The sequence below is a fragment of the Cervus canadensis genome, chromosome 6 (assembly GCF_019320065.1).
Source record: "Cervus canadensis isolate Bull #8, Minnesota chromosome 6, ASM1932006v1, whole genome shotgun sequence".
In the NCBI taxonomy this organism is placed as follows: Eukaryota; Metazoa; Chordata; class Mammalia; order Artiodactyla; family Cervidae; genus Cervus; species Cervus canadensis.
The window spans coordinates 33144382-33153025 of record NC_057391.1 but is presented as its reverse complement, the minus strand read 5'-3'; positions in this window follow the sequence as shown (position 1 = coordinate 33153025).

Genomic DNA, 8644 nt, shown 5'->3' with positions numbered 1-8644 from the left:
GAAACATGGGATCCTATAACTAGAAATATTTAAATTATACTTTTTTTATGCACTTTAATGGATATTTTTAAATTCATTTTTTAAATTTTCAATTTATTTATTTTTTAATTGGGGCTTCCCTCGTGGCTCAGCTGGTAAAGAATCCACCTGCAACGTGGGAGACCTGGGTTCAGTCCCTGAGTTGTTAGAGATCCACTGGAGAAGGGATACTCCAGTATCCAGGAAGAGAATTCTGTATCCAGAAAGAGTGTTCTGGGCTGGAGAATTCCACTGTATAATCCGTAAGGTTATGAAGAGGTGGACACGAGTGAGTGACTTTCGCTCATTTTTTAATTGAAGGATAATTGCTTTAGAGAATTGTGTTCGTTTCTGCCAAATATCACCATGAATCAGCCATAGGCATGCATGTGTCCCCTCCCTCTCAAACCTGCCTTCCGTCTCCCTCTCCATCCCTCCCCTCTAGGTTGGTACACAGCCCAATTGAGTTCCCTGAGTCATGCAGCAAATTCCCGCTGGCTATCTATTTTACATATGGTAATGTAAGGTTCCAGGTTATTCTCTCCACACATCCCACCCTCTCCTTCCTCTCCCTCCATGTCCATAAGTCTGTTCTCTGTGTCTCTGTCTCCATTGCTGCCCTGCAAATAATTTCATCAGTACCGTCTTTCTAGAATCATATATATGCATTAGTATATGATATTTGTTTTTTTCTTTCTGATTTACTTCACTCTGTATAATAGGCTCTAGGTTCATCTACCTCATTAGAACTGACTCAAATGCATTCCTAAATTCATTGTTTTTAAATGGACCCACATTTACCATTGGCTTATGTTAGAATTTAATGGATATTTTCATTTATCGTCTATTATTCAGTCAACAATACTGATTAAATTATCTTTAATCTCTGACTCTGAAAGTGCTATTTCTCCAGACCTGACAAGCACTCAGTGACTTTTCAAGCAGACTTTATTACACAGCTTTCCACAGAAATGAACATTTTTGTAAACAATTAAGTGAATGTTAACTTCCTAAATTTATCTTGGTGTTCTGGAATTATGCAGATCATCTCCTTTGGCAAGACTATGCATTTGCAACTAAGCACAAGAGATTAATGAAAGTTCTTCCTTATGACTAGTTAAATATTTCCTGAAAATATCAAGAGGCTTTAGTGTGATAGATGCAAAAAATTGGCAACTGTTATGAAATTATAAAACAATTTATTGGAGTATATAAAAGCCATCCTAGCAATACAAATGTACTCTTGATACAAACTCAAATACTAAAGAGTATGATTAACTATAATTTTACCTTCGGGTATTATTTTCTGAGCATAAGCTATGTAAATTAAGTGTTCTACCAATACTTAAACTAGTACAGTATAGAAATGCACTCTGGAGTCTGTATACTATTAACTGTGTAGTGTGATTAAAAACCTCCATTCAGTAGAAAATTTTAATTTTTAAGATACTAAGATTATTGAAAGTCATCAAATTAGACATTGAACATGAAAGAGCTGGACACAACTCTGACTGAACAACAAAAATTTATTCATTCACTGAGAATCTATGCTCATTTCCTGTTGCTCCTGTAACAAATCTGTGATTACAAACTTAGTGGCTTAAAGCAACAGGTAATTATTATTTTTCAGATTTGGAAGTCAGAAGTCCAAAGTAGGTCTAACGTGCTTAAGTTACTGACAGAACTGTGTCCCTCCTGGATGCCCTAGGGAGAAATCTGTTCCCTGATTTTTCCCAGCTTCTAGAGGAAACTGCATTCCTGCTTTCTTGACCATTTCCTACATTTTCAAAGAACATCACTTAAACCTTTGTTTCTGTTATCACATCTTTAACTCTGACCCTCCTACCTTCTGCTTATATTACTGAATACCTGCAAATGCCAGACTCTATATTAACCGCGAGTATATAATGTTGATGAAGAAGGCTTAGTTCATACTAATGGTGCCTAGGTTTTCATTAGAAAGCTAGAATAAAAAGTGGGGGGATGAACACATTTATACCACTGTACATGGATATTATTGTCTCCGATTTATCTAAACTTCATGAATTCATCTTCATGAGCTGTGGTGAAGGTATTTTAAAGTGGCAAATTTATCTCCGCAATTTTTCAGTAGTTTATCTCATTCTCTTTTCAGTAAAAATGCATTATTTCCAAATTTCTTCCTCCTCTCTCTCTTCTTAAGAAGGTGACTGGGGAGAGGATGGGAATTCTTGATCCCCTAGACAAGGGAGCCTTGGATCAGAAATCCACTGCCTCATCACTAGTCCTGTTGTGATGACCTGATGCGGTATAATTCCTACACCCATTGAATTGATTTCTGGTGAGTGAACTTGGGTTCTCTGTTGTCGTTCAGTCACTCAGTTGTGTTCCACTCTTTTGAGACCCATGGACTACAGCACGTCAGGCTCCTCTGTCCCTCACCATCTCCTGGAGTTTGCCCGTACTCAAGTCCATTGAGTTAGTGATGCCATCCAACCATCTCATCCTCTGTCATCTCCTTCTCCTCCTGCCTTCAATCCTTCCCAGCATCAGGGTCTTTTCCAATGAGTCGGCTCTTCGCATCAGGTGGCCAAAGTATTGGAGCTTCAGCTTCAACATCAGTCCTTCCAATGAATGTTCAAGGTTTGATTTTCTTTAGGATTGATTGGTTCGATCTCCTTGCTGTCCAAGGGCCCCTCAATAGTCTTCTCCAGCACCACAGTTCGAAGGAACATCGATTCTTTAGCGCTCAGCATTTTTTATCCTGCATCTCTCACATCCATATGAGACTACTGGAAAAGCCATAGCTTTGACTATTCTGACCTATGGAGGCAAAGTAATGTCTCTGCTTTTCAATACACTGTCTAGAGGTTCTCTGGGAGAATTTCAAAGCTTAATGGTTCTCTTTGGCTGATTCAATTAACAATATTTTGGTTCTTAATATGCTATTAGTATATACTCTTCAGCCTCATATTGTACCCCAGACACCCTTACCTATTTTTCCAATGTGGATTAGATGGAATCCTTTTGACTTCTAATATTGTCATGTTACCATATCCACAAGGGCTGGCTCTTGATATGTTTCAGGAGTGAAACAGTAAGCATCTTTTCCTTTGGTTACTTTAATGGCTATTTTTTTTCTTATGAATTTAAAAAGAAATTATCTTTGAAGTTTACAGTTGAGATACTTATGCTGTGTTCTCAGTAGCATCAGCTCTTCCCTTGATTCTCATCCATTGATTTGAAAGTGGCAAACTGTAGGGACAAAAGATTTTCAGGACTTGAAAATACCTTGGAATCATCACAGATTGTCCCTAATTGTTATGTTATGTATAATATTTGCAGATTGTTTATGAGTTAATGAGGGAATGATATAAGGAATCATAAAGGATTATTTATGTTGAGCAGCCAAAGGATACTTTTCCAAAATGTAACAGTGAGCTGAGACTAAAAAGAAGGAAATGAGCTACCACTTCTCTATGAGGGAAAGTGTGTTTTTTGTTGGCTTTTTAAATAATTTTATTGATTTATCTTTGGCTGTTCTAGGTTTTCATTGCTGTGTGTGTTTTTCTTTAGTTGTGGAGTGTCGAAGCTACTGTCCAGTTGTGGTCCGTAGGCTTTTAATTGCAGCGGCTTCTCTTGTTGCAGAGCGTGGGTACTAGGGCTTGTGAGCTTCAGCAGTCGTGGCTCCTGGGCTCTAGAGAACAGGCTCAATTGTTGTGGCACATGAGCTTAGTTGCTCTATGGCATGGCACATGAGATCTTCCTGCATCAGGGACTGAACCTCTGTCTCTGCATTGGCAGGTGGATTCTTATTTCTTACCCACCAGGGAAGCCCAGGAAATGTGGTTTAATAAGAAAGAAAAGCATATGCCGACTCCTGAGATAACATGATTTTGTGTGTTCAAAAAACAGAATGAAGACTAACATGACAAAAGTTACAAATGGGAAGGTACTTGGGTCAAGGTAGAATTAGACAGATAGGCAGAGATAAAGTAAGGAAATATCTTCTAAGTCATGATCAGAAGTTTGGATTTGATTTCAAGTATAAAAGTCATCTGAGAGTTTTAGTTTCCTTTGTGACATGCTCTTATGTTTCAACAAGGTTATTTTTGTTACTGTATGAAGCATTGGTGTTCAATAAAATATATCATGGGCCAAAACAACCATATATGTTATTTAAAATTTTAAAGTAGCTCCATTAAAAAAAGGTAAAAATAAGCTGGTGAAATTAATTTTTATAAACCTTAATATAGCTAACATGTTATCATTTCAGTGTATAATCAATATAAAGTTATTGATTGTTTTATATATTTGATACTAAATACTCAAAATCACATGAGATTTTATGCAGATAAGCTATGCTTCAAGTGTTCTATAGCCACCTGTGGCTATTGTCTATTACTATGGGAAGAAGAAAGGTAGAAAGTAGTTTGGGCAAAAGTGACAGCTGGAACAGGGAAACGTGTAATGGTGTGGTTAGTAAGATCAGGGTAAGACATGTCTGCGGATGGGGCAAGATGCTGGCAGCAGAAATTGAGGTGATATGGGAAGACCTGAGCGAAATGAAATTAGAAAAGGAGAAAATCATAGGCACTTAAGACAAAGTAGATTGCACATACACATTGGTGTCCTTGAAGGGAAGAAACTAATAAAACATTAAAGAACATTAATGTAACATTAAAGAAGTAATAAACAATTCTGTATTTTGAAAGGCCACAATATGATCCAGGTGTTTAACATGTTTAACAGTGTGACATATCTTATTAAAGTTTGCAAATTTCAAAATTAACACACTAACTTCATTAGGCAAGCAAAAAGATTGCTACAATTGAGTATAAAAAACATCAGTTTTTTCTCATAGTTCTCTTTCACGATGTTCAGTACTAGAAGATTTTGAATAATGCTTAGAGAGTCTTGAGGAAAAATTGTATCTTCAACTGGAAAGTTGTTCAAAGGCAAAGGCATAAAACAAAAATGTTTTGAACATGCAAGAACACATGAATATTTGAAAAAAAACTATAGTACAAATATTATATCAGAAGTCTTAAAGAGAACCTATATCCAAAGAAATAAAAATGAACATAATTTTTATTTAACTGAAGGACTGGAATATAATTAAATGTGGAGATTAAAATCCAAAGACACATATACATCGTTCAAATCTTAATAATGAATGATTTAAGTCACAAAAGTTGGAAGAAAATCTTCTAAATAAGGTGAGAAGAGAACGAAATATGCTTATTTCCTCATCTTTTAATGTTAGTTGTTAAAAAAAATATTCAAATCTAATAAAGAGAATAATGGAGGTATAAAAGTAGTAAAAAGATAAAGTACTGAGGAAAATAACATAATGAACAAAAACTAGATTGTAATGGGGCAAGGAAAAGGAAGAAGAAATATAAACATGATAATTTAGATGAAAATTATAGACCAATCTCACTTACAAACAGGTTGCCAATATGTTAAATACAACACTAGCTAACCAAATCAAGCAGTATATTAAAATTACCTAAATGGGGCATATTCACTTAATGTTAAAATGGTTCAATATCTATGAAGCTAATAATATAATTCATTATCTTAAGAAACCAAAAAAGTAATATCACATGTGCAATTCCAAAGTGATCCAAAGGTATTCAATAAAATTAAATATCCATTCTTAATAAAAATTTATTAATGTATGAATTAGATTAAAAAGTTTAAAAGTATATATCTATCATAACCTTAAATTCTTTAGGGCTTCAGTGGTCCAGACAGTAATGCACAATGGATACAATGCTAGGAAAAATTATATTCAAATCATTAATAAAATAGAGATGTCTGTTATCACTGTTATTATTTAGCACTAATATGGAAGTGCCAGCCAATACAATTATAGAGAAGGAAAAAAGAAAATGGGTGTATATCTATCTTTATGTTATTATAGCATATAGTTATTTTTACTGTACACACACACACATATATGCTAATCAAATATTACAAAAAATAAATCTAACAGGAATTCACAATTTCAGTAAGATTTCTAGACACTTCTAAGGTGTTTCATAAGAACACATCCATACAATCTGTTGTTTGCACAACAGTTTGTTTAATCAAGGGGAGGACAAAAGATTATAGCCAAAATGTAGGAAGATAATAGGTAAAATTGTCATGTAGTTTTAAAATATATCAATGTGTTACATAAAGTTTGGTGTCATATAATGAAAATTACTTATATGTTTGAAATTCTTAGTTTAAATGGAGTAAACATTTTTATAGTTGGTATCCTCCTGTCTTAATGCAGGAAATAAAAATGCATTTATTAATGTAGGTTGGAATATGACTAACTATACCTCAACTCATTGAGAGTTTTGAATAAATGTCCCTTCAAGTATAAACATTTATATAAAATATTTAGAGAACATAATTGGCTCAAATACTAAGAAAATGCTCGTACTATTCTTATATGCAACTTGACCTCAAACTCTAAGAAATGTTCTTAGTTTTTAAGTGTGAAGAAAGCAATTCCTTTATTGGTAAGTTTACTGAATATGGATTCTCACCTTTCTTGTGACAATGCTAATGCCTATTCATGATACTTAGATTACAATTGTCAGGAATTGGCTAATATTCATTATTAACCTTAGAGGTTATCTTATGCACATCAAAACATCAGAAAATATTCACCTCTTGTATGTGCAGTTTGAAAGGTAAGGTTTACAGAAAAAAAAAAAGGCACATTTGTGATGCTGAAATTGCACCTTTCATTCTAATAACCTTGAAAATTAAACTTTTCACACCTCAGGTAGAAACTTTCTAGTGATTGAATATTCATGTACTATTCAACAGACCATCAAACAAATGTAGCAGTTTTCTGATTTCAACAGTTTGAATAGTAATGGGAAAATGTGGAATAACGACATAAAATGTAATCATATCCTTTCCTTACCCTTAGAACATGAATTTTATAATTTTCTCATTATACCAGTAACTGTAAATACCAACAAATATATTATCAAAATCAAATTATAAAACGGCTACATTTAATATTTTTAAGTAATGCTTCCAACTTCCCCTCCCTTACTTTAACTTACCTTTGATAATCCACATGCCTGAATCTTTTTTAAAAAATTATAAAACCCTCAAATGCTAATTCATCAGTTTATAGCTTCCAATCTCAACTAGTGCTTTAGTATAATGATTGGCTTTTTTTAAACTTACTCAACTCTCTCCCTTAGCCAGTTATTTCAGAAAATTTATCGCTACCCCATTCCCACTCCATTTATTTTCAGCAGACAAAAGATCTTTAATTGAGGTGGGGGGAAGCTATCAATACTTCTCATTCTCTTCATGGCAGTCTGTAATGTGTGGTCAGTGGACAGAGTGGTCACTGAGGTCAAAATTATTTCCATAATAGTAAGATATCCTTTGTCTTTTCACTGTGTTGATACTTGTAGTCATGATGGAAAAGCTGTGGCAGGTGAAACTTATGTACTTTAGTACAAGTCATGGCATTGGTGTAGGACTATTAATGCTAGTCTTTCTACTTTTCATTGCCCTGCACTTGGAGAAAACAAAATACCAGCTTAATGTAGGAATGTCCTTGATAAGTAAAGCATTTTGATTATATTAAATCTCAACTCCTGACTATATGTATTTTTCTAAATATCTTGAATGATGACAATGGCAAATATACATAAAACACTTCCGCTCCATACAAAATATGGTATTTTTCCTTGTGGAAAAAAATTTCTGTAAGTGTGTGCTTTATGAATTGAACTAGTCACTTTTTTCATGAAATACCATTTTTACAAATATGGTAAAAGAAAGAAATGAAAGAATGAAGAATGAAAGAAAAACTCATAAAGTTATTTTGATTGGGTATTTGGCAGATATTTTCACAAAATTAAATATAGTAGGCCTTGTATTTCAGGGAGAGAGCTGACATTTGTTATCAATGAAAAAATTGTGAACTTTTAAGTGAAAATTAGGTGTAGGCAACTTATCTACTTTGGGCTGACAACTTCCCAATACTTAAATATTTTTTGGTAAATTGATAATGGTATTAGGGAATACATATATTTTACATTGTGTAATTAACCAATTCTTCAAATGACCAAACGTAACATGACACAGTCCATGAAGTTGCAAAGAGTCGAACATGACTTAGCGGCTGAAAAACAACAACCATGTTACAAAGTCATATATGGATAAAATGTTCCATTCAAAGTACAGATACACTGAATGAATTTATTACTAAAAAAGTGTTAAAGGTTCATTGATATAGTTTCAGATTCCACACAGGTGAACCTCTTAAAAAAACTACCACTTGATGAGTTTTAGTGTAGTATTTAGAAGACCGTTCACAAATAGCTGAAAACATCTATTAAAATCCTCTTCTGTGTGAGATGTGTTTGCCTTATGTACTAAAATACAGCAGCACATCACACCAGGGAGGCTACAATCTCCTAGATATTTGCTTACATCTTGGAATACAACATTGAACCAGACAGATAAGATCCTTGCTCTCATTAATCACATATAATTGCTTCTTGCTACATCTCTGGAGCCTGGGACAAATAGGTATATAATGATTACTGATTAAATTTTGTAAGTAGTCCTATCCTTTGACCTCATCTATTAAGCTACTTTTGTTGGTGTCTCT